Here is a 12994-nt window from a genome sequence, read left to right on the forward strand (position 1 = left end):
TCCTATGATATTCAGAGAAGATGTTGATTTCTTTTTCACAGAAAAAGATGTAAGTGACACTTTTTAATTACATAAAATTTATTTTGAAATCAAATAAAAATAGCATGATCAAGGCAAAGAATGATTTACATTTATTACTGTTATTCCTTTCTTTAAAGCAGCGTACTTCAAATATTCATTTTTGAAATACACTTTAGTTCCATATTGTGTGCTTTCTCTATTAATTTTTACTCATATTATTGAGCTGTTTTACCTTATCATTATGAAAGATCATGCAAATGCATATTATTCTATGTATTTACAAAACCTGAAGTCTATTACTTGAAAATTGGATGTATATTTTGAATAATTTGAGAATCAATGTTTTCTCTTCTAAGTTTATTGTGTTTCTTTTCTTCTTCTACATTAGGTCATCAATTCCTTTCCATACATGAGATTAGAGGATAAGAAATATGTTCTCATGATTGAAGGGGAAAGAATTCTTGAAGAGAATAATGCAAAGAGTGCAATGATTGTTTTGTTTGCATCATACTATGCATTTAATTTCAAATATCCCAGTGCCCTAAAAAAGACCTATACTTTCATGGAAGCTGTTGCTGCGCACAAGACAAGATTACCAATTTTCGTTCTCAAGATTGTTAATGAAATAATGTAGTCTTCATATTGTAAATAAAACTTTAGATGCTGACAGTGTGTTTCCTCTGCTTCATAACCTTTGAAGGAAATAAGCTATGTAACAAAATGCATTTATGTGTATGTTTCTGAATCCAGATTTATCTTGTGTAAGTTTTTCTATGACAATCAAGATTTTTCACCACTAACTCTTTAGTTTGATAAGTCTAAATGTCAGTTTTGCTCTATCTTCCTTAATTATAAAATAATTAAGTACAATTCAAGTTTAGATTTCATATTGTTTGAAAAAATCCGGTGAGATAGTGGTCACAAATGTAGGATAAGGAAGATAAAATAATATATTTGCATTGCAACTTAGCATCATTAGGATCATATGGAAGGGCACCCGCAGGATTTTTTCTCAGGGTGAGCAAAGTCATAGAAACGTTTATTATTATTATTGCTATTATTATTATTATTATTACTATTATTATTAGTTACTACTACTACTTCTTTACAAATCATAAAATTCAAATTGGATTGAAAATACTTTGGCACTGTATACAAGTTCAGACTCTAGTTTACTATTTAGAGAGAAAAAGCATCTAACCTATCACATTGTTGATAAACAAAGAGTTCTTTCTTTATTTTTGTACTCGTTCACAATGCACAGATATCAATCAGTCAGAGACCACTTAATTTACTGTCCCTCGTGGTATCTCTAATCCATGTGGGCACTCTAAAATAATAATAATAATAATAATAATAATAATAATAATAGTTGCTGTAACTTATGGCCTGTAAGTAACAGAAAACAATATATTTTGTTATAAAATATCTCTACAAGTTCACCATTCGAATTACATTTACTCTTTCCAGAAATCTCAGGGGGAGGGGGAGTGCACTCCCTGCCCTCCTCCCCCTGCAGGTGCCTGTGATTATATGATACTTGTTACTTTACTTAAAACAAAAGATACCTTGATTATTTTGAAATGTTGATTCTGATTACTGACTCCAGCCATTTTGCTGTCAGAAAAGGGAGCAACTCCACTGTTAGTAGCATAATATTTCCACAGTTTTGTTCATATTTAGTTTACATATATGCTTTGAAATTTTCTTATTTATGAATAAATGTTATTGTCCTAAAGGTCAGTTTGTCTATGGAGCTTAGAGAATAAACTTATCATTTTACAGTTTACAAGTGAGTTCTATTCCCAGTGAGGAAGCCACATTTAATTTCATGTTAAACTTGTCACGATTATGGAAAAGAGGCAGAAATGCAACATTGTAGAAACTAAATGCTGTTAAACAGCAGATGTGATTGAACTTAAGTTTTCTGCAGAAGTAGAAATAAAAAATAACAACTATTAAGACAGTAAGTGGCATAGTTGAGGTGTCTAATTTCCATGTTAAACACACATGTTATTTTCTGGAACTGTTATGAATCTTAAATGCAAAGGCCCATGTAACTAGGATCTGTTACAAAAAAATTGTGTTTCCTACTGTAAAAATAATACTAATATGCATAAATCTCTTTTTCAACTGTAAGTTAAAAAGTTGCACATTGTGAAACTATAGAGTGAAACAAAAATGTTTCTCTACTCTACCAAAGTGTAGTACCCTTAAAATAGAAAGTAAAAGCAATCCTTCAAGGGAATGGTTTGTATTAAAAAAAATCTTAGGCAATGTATCGTCTATTGCATTACATAGTGCTCAACGCTCATTGATAATTATTTCCAGAAAACAAATACATCAATCAATTGAAGATTCAAATTGGTAAACGCTGTAAGTGCCACAATAATTCAAACACCGTTTTCCATGTTAAACTGTGAAATGTGACATGCTTTACAATGTGGTAAACATGAAATGTGGCTGATAGCCCTATAAGTACTTTAAAGGGCATGTAAAGATGTCACTAGTGCGCATGTTCTTACGGGCTGATGTGCGGAACAATGCGATTTCCCAACACTTTCGCTTTTGGTACTTTTAGTCCTCAATTATTTTTCTAGTAAAATAGGCACTGAAAAGAATAAATTCACTCCCTAAGCTAGGGTGAGTAAACTTGCCTCTTATCATTGTGGAAATAAAATCACTTCCCAACCTAGGTTGCATAACACCAGTGTATGCAGAAATTGAGGGACAACAGTTCCTAAAGAATGGTGAGTATACGTGCCTTCTATCCCAAAGGAGAAGAAAACCACACTATGCCAGGGTGAGAAAAACTCACCCTATGGGAGGAAAAACACACTATACTAGGTTGAGTAAAACTCACCCTATGGGAGGAAAAACACACTCTATACTAGGGTGAGAAAAACTCACCCTTCGGGAGGAAAAACACACTCTATACTAGGGTGAGAAAAACTCACCCTGTGGGAGGGAAAACACACTCTATACTACGGTGAGAAAAACTCACCCTGTGGGAGGAAAAACACACTCTATACTAGGGTGAGAAAAACTCACCCTTTGGGAGGAAAAACACACTCTATACTAGGGTGAGAAAACTCATCCCATGGGAGGAAAAACACACTCTATACTAGGGTGAGAAAACTCACCCGATGGGTGGAAAAACACACTCTATAGTAGGGTGAGAAAACTCACCCCATGGGAGGAAAAACACACTCTATACTAGGGTGAGAAAACTCACCCTATGGGTGGAAAAACACACTCTATAGTAGGGTGAGAAAACTCACCCTATGGGAGGAAAAACACACTCTATACTAGGGTGAGAAAACTCACCCCATGGGAGGAAAAACACACTCTATACTAGGGTGAGAAAAACTCACCCTATGGGAGGAAAAACACACTCTATACTAGGGTGAGAAAACTCACCCTTTGGGAGGAAAAACACACTCCATACTAGGGTGAGAAAAACTCACCCTATGGGAGGAAAAACACACTCTATACTAGGGTGAGAAAAACTCACCCCAGTATGGGGTGTGGAAACTCACCTTTTGGGGACGTCTATTTGTGACAAGCCAAACTCACCCCAAAAGGTGAGTTTCCACACCTTTTTTTTTTCAGTGTAGAGCCTTATTAGTCTACAACAATGCAGTCTAGGGTGGACGTATACGATTTACTCCTCTGAGAAATTTAAGGGACTAAAGCAAAAAGTAATGTCAACGAAGTCAGAAACTCATTGTACATTTTCATTCGCTGATCCAGTGCGCCTTTTAGCAGGCAGTTCCTTCTTAGCCAGTTTCGCAACCAATGTATTTTCCTTTTTTTTTTATCTCTTCCAACATTAGTATTCTCTCACCAACTCTTTCCAACGAGGTTTTACTCGGGCCATTTTCACATGTTCCATTCTTCACTACAGCCACATTTCTAAAGCTTCTAGCATCCTCACTTCTTTGTAGCGTCCAAGTTTCTGCACGATACACAAAACACTTCATTAGTCGCTCTTTTAATTCTTTGTAAACAGAGTCCACAAACACACTTCTTATTTTTAAATAAGATTAACGACTTCTTTTGACACTGCTATTCTCAGTTTCATTTCCTGACTGCAGCACATATCAATGTTGCTTATGATACTTTAGACTCGAATTCTCCTTGTTTTTTCTCTCTTGTTTACATTTATTTTCATCCCGAATGCTCACAGTGGACAATTCGAACACTGATTGTATGTCTCTACCGGGGAACGAACTCGGGACCCCTTCATTACAAGCCGACAGCGTTACTGCTACACCATCGGGGAGATCCACGCACCACCAAGAAGGAAATTATAATAGCAGTAGTAGCAATAATAATTGATATTTGAATTATAAACGACTTGTCTCTCGCCCAAATTTCTTGGCTAGACATACTCGTATTCGCAATTAACAAACAAAAAAAGAAAGGAAATAGAAAGAAAACGGGTTATGTCATGTTCTACTGTAAACATGAATTTAAGTTATTAATGAACCCTTGCCAGTCTCATGTTACTTACAGTTAAGCGAATCTCTCACTGTCATCGAAACGCACGTGCACCCAGTATTGAGGCCAGCAGTCCAATGAGATCGCTCGACCTTGCTCGTACTTCCATTCGATTACTTCTTAGAGGAGGAGGAGAGGGAGGGATTGCAACATTTCCAAACTTTGTTCATAAACCGCTATTTACATTTGAATTGCGTCACGGTCGTATCTCATACCTCTTCAGACCTTATCAACCATCCTCTGTTAATCTATGATTCCCTACATGATAAGCTCTTTAAGTAGTTCCTATCGCCCGGTGCTGAAAGTGCGCAATATTTTTAATTAGAAGCGGAAAAAATCGCGGGAAAATTTTGTCAAATCGCAACTAGTAAAATTCGTGATTGGAAATGTAACGTGAACTAGAGTAGTTCTGAGCTGAGATTTGCCAAGGCTCTGCTCGTCTGTTGCCGACCTCGTCTCGAGCTGCAGTTGCCTGATTAGCTTACGGTCTCCAATCTCGGAAAAAATATGTTGATTAAAAATGTGACTAATACTAACTTCAAAGCCAAATATGGTCTGGTATGCTACAAGCAATGTAGTATTTAAGATATCGCATTCGGATTGTGGAGCATATAAACACTATCTGACACCTTCAACTGGTTATTTGTGCACATCTTGAAGCCAATTTTACATTTATTTAATTATTACTGGATTGTGCGTGTACAGTTTTATAATTTTCCACTTAAAAGTACACTGGTAAGGTGAAAAATAGGAAACCTAACCAATATAATTTCTTATAATAATTCAAAAGATTTTATATCGGTGGGAAAATGTTCACGAATAACCAGTTGAAGATATCAGAAAGTCTTTATATTCCACGAGAATAAGAAATATAAAATATTACTTTGTTGATAGCATATTGGACTTCATAAGCCCTCATAAAGGTAAAGGTAAAGTTCCCCGTTCATATAGCACCGTGCCATGAAGGCACATTTAGGGAACCCATTGATTTGAGGCTGGGTGAGCCCTATAGCCGCTATATGCTGGGACAAGGCCGGAAAATTCCGATCTTAGATCACCCACCCCTGGAATCGAACCGGGGTCTCCCGCGTGGCAGTCTGACGCCATACAGACTTTCTCCACACACATCATACTCATATCAATTAATCTCAAATCACATTTTCATTCAGGACAGACGAACACAAACATCCATGTCCGAGCGGGGATTCGAACCCGAGACAAAATATGTAGTTTATTTATTAAATTTATTTATTTATTGTATTATAATTTTACATATTAACAAAATTTAATAAACAATACAACTGAAATTACTATAAAAGTAGCGTATTTTCAGGTGGAATTTCTACTACTCAGCTCATCAAAATGGATAGGGCGATCACAGGTTCTGAAACGGCCAAGAAAGCAAAGAGAAATTTTAAACTAAACAATACATACAATACATACAATAGAATACACTCAGGGCCGGAATTATAGTGTAAGAAAGTGCCAGGTCCTCAATGAAGGTCCCAAGTATCAATTAAACACTTACTTTCGTACACGAAACAAAATCGAGCTATCAAAAGAACATAGACACTCACAATTACAATACCAGACAAAAAGATAACTTCCACATTCCCAAAGTGCGGCTAACTGCATTCCAAACAGGACCTTTTTACTCAGGCATCCAGTTATACAATATATTACCAAAAAGTTACAAAAATTTTTAAAGAACCACAATTTTTAAAAGTAAGGTGAAAATATTGTTATTGGAATACACATTACTATATTCAGTTCAAGAATTTCAGGAATTAAATAACTTTATAAAATAAATTTAGATTGTATACACTATATAATATGTACTTTTACAGCACTAGTTCACTTTAAGAAATAATTTGTCATTGTATGTTTTACTATTATATTATGTTATATTATTATAAAAAGAATCTGACAAATTGATGTATATTTGACAAATTGATGGCATTCCAATCGTCTCACTGACACGTCACACATACACACTACAATAACACAAACAAGTAACTGCAAGTAACCAAGAATAACACTCTTGTGCACAGTACGAAATTAACACGCTCTTGGTTTACATTGCTCGCCACTATATTTACAACTCTGTCTTCATCTAGTCGCGAAGGAACAAAAAACTCGAGCTCGGAGATTTCGGATTGCAAGGAAGCTCACGAACACTATTGACTTTTAACGGTTTCTTCTACAGCGTAATCTTGATACAGTGTTGCACATTCAAAACCTCCAAACGATCCCCATCGGCACAAAACTCTTTCAAGGATATAAACTTAAGCAGGACGTTACTGGTCAAAACTATGATTAAAATGTTTTATTATCTGTGGCTCTTAACATCGTTTCTAAAGCGTATTTTTTTGTGTATATAAGAGCAGAACTTGGATGAATTACAGAAGAACTTTTGCGTGTTATAACACAGGTTAGTGATCGTTTTGCAATATTTATATAAATGTCTGCATATGTCTATAAAAATAAGCGGGCATTACAGGCCGCAAATGTCGGCATCTCCGTCAGCGCCGCCCGCCACGCTTCTCCCGATCTCTCGGCTGCAGATCGAAATGAACGCACGGTATATATATATATATATATATATATATATATATATATATATATTATTATATACTATGTCAACATGTTTTTTTTTCTAATGTACATGCACCAATGCCCCTCAGGGGTACTTTCGGTGTGAAAATAGCTCAAATTGCTCTGAAGAGATCTGGAGGAAAACTCTGCCAGGATGTACTGGTCCAGTGGCAGCGATTGGTGGGTTCCAAAACCGGGAGGGCAAAAGCAGTATATTTCTCTTTGTAGATAAGATTTAGCATAGTGGTTGGGCAAAAATGGGGAAAAGGGGGGCAACGGCCCCCCTCGCCCCCCCCTAATCGCCGCCACTGACTGATACTCATATTTGGACGAGCACTCAAAATGTTCATGTCCTTAAGCAAGCGACACCATTTTTTAAATTGATGAACTCGTTCTAAAACGCATTTTAGGGTCTCCAAAATACAAACCAAGGGGAAGAAAACACGCGGTTGTGATTCTAATTGTAATTGTCCAACAGCACGGTGTGTAACTAAGAATTGTTAATAGAAGATCTGAAATATTCTAAAGAAGTGCTTTGGAAACAGGAACAGCAAAACTGTTTTATGAAATGACACTTTTCAAAAATTTATTTTCAGTACACGTATGTAACAAGAAAAAAGTATTCGATAAGAGTATCTGCACTAGCCTTGTTCTTAACCATGTCATTTCCACACTTAATTAATACAAAACTCACCGCCACTTCAAGGATTCACGAAAATAGTTCAGAACAAGGGCTGAGCCGATACGAATGCCGATGTAGCCTATATCGGTCGATATCATGTGGTATCGGTATCGCAAAGTATCGGTCCATACTTTCCCGGTGTTTTGGTCGTTCGCATAGGTCCAGCCCCGATTAGCCTCTTATGCTTTGCATTGTATACCAAGAGAAAGCTAACTGTCCTTGACGCTCCCCACCTTTTTTCGCATCTAATCGCCGCTACTGGTTATACAGTAGCTCTAATGGGAACATACATTATTAAATAATATCTGTAAACATTCTGAACTCGTTACGATTCCAGTGGTTCCGGGTTCGATTCCCGACCTGGGCATAGGTGTTTGCGAGTGTCCCTTCATCAATTTCATCGTATCATCACTCATCCTCATCTTCGCGATTAGCCAAAAGTGATAGAATACGAAGAAACGTAAACCAAATCAATCAATCAACCAATCAATACTCTGAACTGCTTAGAATTGCTACAAGCATTGGCATCCACATCGCGCTGCTACGCCAACTGTCCCGGGTTCGAATCCCACTCGGGCTTGGTTGTTTGTGAATGTCCATTCATCAATTCCATCACTCATCCGCATCTTCGCAAATTAGCCAAGAGGCACAAAACGTGAAGTATAATAAACTAGATCAATCAATCAATCAAGTATTGGCATCACCATAAGTGGCAATCGGTATGATGGCACTGGTATCGGCGTCTGTTCAAGGTAGTATCGTATTTATGTATGTATGTGAGTGTGTATTCCTTTTGAGTCGCGTCCAGATTGCATTCAGAGGAAAGACAGGACAAGAATTTAAAAGGAAGGACTGTCCCTACTAAAGGGATATCTGGTGTATGTAGTCTTGTACAGTGGGATCCATGAGATTTACCGTCCAAATTGTCCATCACCATGTTCGTGCACTTTATTTGACCCAATAAGAGCTTCAAGAATTAAAAGAAAACTCGAAACAAGCTGTTGACAACTTCTGCACCAGCATACATAAAAATCCATTGCTTAAAAACACACAGGATGTGAGAGAAAAATTAATGAAAATAGTCATGGACAATTTGCACGGTAATACTCATGGATCCCACTGTACAAGGTGAAGCAAAATCATCACCTGATTTTCTTAGCCTATAGCTTGGGTTTCAAATTGAACAAAGTAGATTTTTTTGTGTTAAACCTTTATTGATACTTGTAAGTTTTATGTCCTCAATTTTTAAAGATAACATCCAATAAATGACCACCAGTCGAATTAATGCAAATTTGGGCTATTTTTATTGCGTTTTCCATGGTGTTGGAAAGAATCTGCGGGGAAATGTTTTCAATTTTATGTTGAATACTGTCCTTTAGTTGCTGTAACGTCTCTGGCTTATTCACATAAACCAATGACTTCAAATATCCGCAAAGGAAAAAATCTGGAGCTGTCAAATCTTGGGACCTGGCCGGCTATGGCAAATCACCAAGACGGGATATTAGTCTGCCAGGAAAATTGTCACGCAAAAGAGCTAATGTTTCGCTGGCTGTATGTGGGGTATACTTATTCATTTTCGCACACAATAAATTTCGTGAGTATCTTCTATTTCACTGACAAAACACTACTGCTATAAACAACAAGATGTCAAAATAAAGGTCAGTTCAAATAGGATGATGACTTTTGTGCCACCTGTTATGTACCAGGTGTCAAAGGGACATCTTGTAAAAAGTTAGCCTGAATATTGATTTTTACGACGCCATTCGAATTATCTTGTGAAATGCCTAAAGATATCTGGAGATTGATGGAAAATCCGCAAGACGATTGCAGTCAAATTATCAAGAAGTCTGTAAAAAAATCGAAGGTAGAAAGCAATACCGATGTATAGTTCTACTCATAAATAACTTTCGAAATAGTATGATAATGGAATTTCTGTACTACCATCTCACTGACCGAGAGAGATGTGTATTCGGCGTGCTGCTTTATGAGAGTCTATTCATCAGTATCATGATCGCGATTAGCCTAAATATGAATAAAAGTGACGGAAATATTGATCATACAAATTTTGATTGTTTGAAAACCATTTTGTTGTTATGATTTTGGTATCTTGCTTGTTCTTCTAGAAGAAAATATAACCACGAAGAAGAAGCAGCACACAGAAAGTAATGACGAAATATTTTGTCATTCAATTTGAAGTAATCGTGTGAATTGTATGATTTTGAATTCCGCAACCCCGCAATATGTGGCTACGTAGTGGTCATGTGGTTTCTCAGTAACATAATGTGAGAGGATGTTTGCAATCAGGGGCGGGTAGTGGGCTGGTCGACCTGGAATGCCAAACCCCTGTTTTCCTCCGTGGGTGGTCCAATTTTTTTTTATTATTATATAAGCGTGACTATTTATTTTAAACAAGAGTTGGATTTGTGTAGACAAGAATTAATTGAAGTTACTGCTGCATAACGTAATAAATATACGTAGAGCAATTTAAGCTAAAAGATTACTCTTATTTTGATATCACTATGTAGATAAATGCATACCTAGAAACACTTAAAGTATTTAAAAAATAAGGCTATTATGTAACATGATGAATGATATTATTGGAGACGGAAAGTAGGGGGCGCCAAAAATTCTCCTCGCCCAGGTGAAATTTTTTATCTTGAGCCGTCCTTGTCTGCAATAACAAGCAAAGGCGTATTGACGTAGGCAGAGGAGTCCGGGCAACTCGACATGTGGATATCCTCTCAAATGCTGGAGGATGGGCTTCGATAGGGAAAAAGGAAAACCCCTAATACCTTTATAAATACATCACTTGTCGTAAAGTTATTGTGTAAATTATTATCTACAGTTCCGAATCCAATACAAATATTAATTTGCTCAGCCAGTCTGTCTCTTCTTGCTACACAATAAACTATCAAACTTGGTAATTCATGAACTTTCACCACCAATATTCATTTTACGTTAGGTATTTAAAATGTAACTTCCCTCCAAATATTTTCAATGTATCCCAAAGCCATTTTTATATTCAAATAAGAGCTAAGATATATTTCTCACAACGTTGGCACCTGTTATGTCTTACACGTTATTCTTGATTTTTAGCTATAGCCAGGGACGTAGTTAGGTTGATCAGTTTGATGGTGCCCAAACGTAAGATTTTTTCTATCAAACTATTATAAATTAACAAACTATTTATACATCATATAGGCCTATGCTGTATACATACATTATATATGTGTGTATATATATATATAGTCTTGGAAAGAAAAGGATGAAGGGTCTCCTCGGTGGCGCATGGTAGCATCGTCGCCTTGTAATCAAGGGGTTCCTGGTTCGATACCGGGTGGATGCTTATAGTGGTTCGGATCACACTTTACACTGTAGTAAGAGTCCCGATTAGCCTTACTGTGTATAAAGTGGACTTAAAACACCAACTCAATCAATCAATAAATTGGAAAGGAACATCGTTTTCTTCTGTAACCCCGAACAGTCTACGGATATATTCTCTCGAAATACACAACCATTATTCGGGAAACTAAATGCAGAATGAACTCATTAACTTATTCATCAAGAACAATGTTATTATTCTTTAGATTTGTAAATTTGCTGGAAGAAAATTGAGATGTAGATAAAACCCTTTTCCGTGGCTTTAGATATAAAGTGCTGGAAACAGGTTTACAAGTATTGGCAACAGTGCAAATATGAAATGTGTGCGTAATGAGTTCAAGCTAGGCATCTCATGTATACAGTTCATACCGGAATCGAATCCGGTATCTCTTAGTTCAAGGCGACCGCGTTAAGCACTATTCTATAGGACGGACCCGAGTCTTCTATGCCATTTGATTGTTCACTTGGGAAATGATGACATTAAGAAATTATATGCATAGATATAATTTCTTAAAATTAATCTTATTTCTGTGTGGAAAACTGAATATATGATGGCACTGGATAAAACAAAGTTCCCACACGCTCAAATAATTACGCTCTCGTCTTCGGTTCTGCAGGTTCAAGAACCTGCCCGGGGTCGATTCCCGATGGAGATTCCCGACGGATCTCACTTTAAACTGTAGGTCTAGTCCCGATTAACCTTACTGTGTATAAAGTGGACTTAAAACACCAGTTCAAATAATCAATCAATCGAAAGGTTCAAGGTTCGATCCCTAGTGGTCAGGCCGGTAGCCAGAATTTGATTTCGGAAGGGGTTTATCCTATATCGGCAGCCGTCATCTAAAGACGAAAAGGTTGGGGGGAGGAGTACATGAGCTGGAGATGAATTTCTTGGTATATTGCAACTTACCATATACAAGATGTTTAATCCTGTTAATGAAGTAAATTTAATTACTTCTACACATTATTAAAATCAGATATTTGTATGATTTCGGGAAAGGACTGCAGCCTCCGAGCCCCTTCCCTGGGTATGTGCCTGCTTGTATTAGTTCCAGAATTCCTGTGCTGTTCCAACATCGTGAGGACAATTTGGGAAGTACTTGAAAGCGATATGGAAGCAAATTCTGCTCTCGAAACTATGGGACTCGATGTGATGACCACGCGCAATCGAATGAAAGAACTCTTCGCAGGCCTTGTTCCTAATAATTTTACTGACTAATTGTAAGTTTTTCTCGACCTCCTTGATGACGCTGTAGTATCGTCGCCGCCTTGCAATCAAGGGGTCCCGGTTTTGATACCGGTGGAGGCACATAGTGTTTCGGATCCCCGACAGTAGCGAAGCGTAGTCTTACGAAGGAGGCAAGCAATGTTTCAGTACAACAAAACATGTAGTACAACGACATGCCGAGGGGAAAGATTCAAGGTTTATAGCCTCATTTACCCAGTCGCTGGATTTGTCCAAATATCGTAATAAAGTGACTGTACTAAAAATAAACCATATGATCCGCAAACGTCACATTTACTTTTTTAAAAAAATCCAGGTAACGTTATTCATATGATATTAAACGTTTTGCATATGCGAACTTTCCGCATACGACTAAAGGGAGACGGAATTTCTTACTTACTTATTAGTACCTTTATTTGTTCATTATTATTTAATATGGTCAAACGGTGACCAAACTGATTTAGATAAAAAAAAATGGGAATCATTTGTTTATTTTACGCTGCATGATGTAACTTAGTATTTTTGGGCACCCTAAAAACCGCATTGGAGTAACTTAAACACTAAATAAAAAGTTAAACACAAACAAT

At 36.9% G+C, this 12994-nt stretch overlaps 1 protein-coding gene across 2 annotated transcripts in view; it reads right to left on the bottom strand.

The window, feature by feature from the left end:
- LOC145992000 (sulfotransferase 1 family member D1-like) overlaps positions 1-12994 on the bottom strand; it is a 513969-nt gene that overhangs the window by 70920 nt on the left and 430055 nt on the right. Inside the window, exon 1 of one of the 2 annotated variants that reach the window (XM_083128005.1) lies at positions 4538-4631. The exons of the other annotated variant lie outside the window; for it this stretch is intronic. The gene's annotated coding sequence lies outside the window, so the exon portion shown is untranslated. Of the gene's footprint in view, positions 1-4537; positions 4632-12994 lie in introns of those variants that run through there. 2 annotated transcript variants of the gene reach the window in all.

Source organism: Lepisma saccharinum, chromosome 9 (assembly GCF_977018435.1).
Source record: "Lepisma saccharinum chromosome 9, izLepSacc3.1, whole genome shotgun sequence".
Classification (NCBI taxonomy): Eukaryota; Metazoa; Arthropoda; class Insecta; order Zygentoma; family Lepismatidae; genus Lepisma; species Lepisma saccharinum.